This window comes from Poecilia reticulata, linkage group LG19 (genome assembly GCF_000633615.1).
Source record: "Poecilia reticulata strain Guanapo linkage group LG19, Guppy_female_1.0+MT, whole genome shotgun sequence".
Classification (NCBI taxonomy): Eukaryota; Metazoa; Chordata; class Actinopteri; order Cyprinodontiformes; family Poeciliidae; genus Poecilia; species Poecilia reticulata.
In genome coordinates this window covers 608630-610597 of record NC_024349.1, presented here as the reverse complement: position 1 = coordinate 610597, position 1968 = coordinate 608630, and the positions used below count along the sequence as shown (strand labels likewise).

Genomic DNA, 1968 nt, shown 5'->3' with positions numbered 1-1968 from the left:
TGCCCCCCGCAGGGCAACCTGACGCCCTGCTGCCCCCCACAGGGCAACTTGACGCCCTGCTGCCCCCCACAGGGCAACTTGACGCCCTGCTGCCCCCCACAGGGCAACTTGACGCCCTGCTATTTTAAAGGTTATAGAGAATAAAACTTACTAAAGTGATCAACAAAGAGTTAATTCTGTTAAAAACCAGCTAACATTTAGTTTGATGCAGATTAAAGAAAATAAAATATAAACTTAGTTTACAGAAAACTTGTTAATGCAATTATACAAACGAACATCTTAGAAAATCAGAAGTGGAGCCTGCTGCACGACCAACCAGAATGCAGCAAGTGGTTTCTGGATTGTGAGTCAACAACAAAACTCTTGTCTTTTCCAGCAGCCATTGTACAACAAGGAAACAAGCTGACCAAACCTGCTGGAGCTCAGCTTGGGTTGCTAGGTAACCCAAGCTACTGGGGTTGCTAGGTAATGGGCAGGACTCCACTGGGGTTGCTAGGTGACCGTGCAGTGCCCGTCTAATGTGACTTTAGTTGAAACGGCTCATTTTCCAGACACCAAAAGACATAAACTTTTTACCAAAAATGGTTTTTTAAGCACTTGAGTTGCTTTTGGAAGCAGCAGGAAGAACAAAAACCTGCAGAAAGTGAATTTTGGAGACTAGATCTCCTTTAAGTGGAGCAGAAAGCCTTTGAATCTTCTGTTATCTGGACTCGGTGAACTCTGAGTTCGGCTCTTCCTGCCTAATTATCCTCAGAAAGGCCGTTAAATACACCCTCACTGTGACTTTGACTACGCCGCTGTCTTGTCTGACATTGATGTCTCTTTTTTTAACAGCAGCGCATCAGGAGGAGGAAACCGCCGCAGACGCTTCAGGCTGATGTTGGAGGGAGAAACGCCAGCGAAGCAGAATCACAGGTAGAAAAAAAAAACGGATCATCGTGTCGCTCGTGGTTATGATTCACAACTGGCGTGAAATTTGATTTGGGTTCGGGTGCCAGGATGTGAGCATCACTGAGGCTCCAGAGAAACGGCCGCGCTGCGTTTTTTCTGCTTTAAATCCTGGAAAAAGCCTCGGATGAAACATTTGAAGGATTTATTTTTACTCTATTTTCCATAAAAACCAGCAGCAGCAGCTTGAAGAGACTTGATCAGCATCACAGCAAACCGTTTCACAGCTTTCTGCTCGTTTCCTCTGCTGCTCTGCACCATCACCCTGATGTTCAGCCACAATGCAGCTCTGATTTTATTCACAAACATTTAAAGCCAAACATGAAGAACTGAGTTCTTACACTGCAAAAAATCACAGTAATTCTAGTGCAAATATCTGAGTAACTTTTCTTAATATTGATTTAAAAAGTACCAGTTCAACTTATAACAAGACGTTTTTCCAGCAGAACTTGTAAAATAAAATAAAGTACAGAATAAAGTTGTTTTTACATTTATTTGTGTCTTGATTTAATTTCTTTATTACAATAATTCATTATATTATGATGCTGCAGTTCTCTACGGTTTTTAATTTGTTTTTTATTTGACCTTTACTTTGTACACATTGTCTCATTCAGATACAAAAATCTTAACTTTCATGAAAGATTTTATTTAATAAAACAAACAAAATTACAAACACAAACAAAACAATCAGCTTTGGTCCAGATTCAAAATAAAACGGACTGAATGTAAAAACGACACAAAGAAAGAAACAGAAACGTTTAACTTTTTTCTAGGCCCAGGAATTTAATGCACTAATTTTGATTAATTACATGGATTTTATTGCTGCTGATACTTTCATGTGAAGCTGATCTGATCAGCTGACCTCTTCTGGTCTGTACTGAGGTTTGACTGTTAACCCCGCCCACACACTAACCCCGCCCACATATTAGCCCCGCCCACACACTAACCCCGCCCACATATTAACCCCGCCCACACACTAACCCCGCCCACATATTARCCCCGCCCACATATTAACCCCGC

At 41.5% G+C, this 1968-nt stretch overlaps 1 long non-coding RNA gene across 1 annotated transcript in view; it reads left to right on the top strand.

Moving 5' to 3' along the window:
• The window catches only part of LOC103481021 (uncharacterized), a 21367-nt gene extending 20449 nt beyond the window's left edge, over nucleotides 1-918 (top strand). The window contains exon 2 of the long non-coding RNA XR_001777629.1: nucleotides 835-918. This is a non-coding gene — a long non-coding RNA (uncharacterized LOC103481021). The remainder of the gene's footprint in view (nucleotides 1-834) is intronic.
• The last annotated feature ends 1050 nt before the right edge of the window (nucleotides 919-1968 follow it).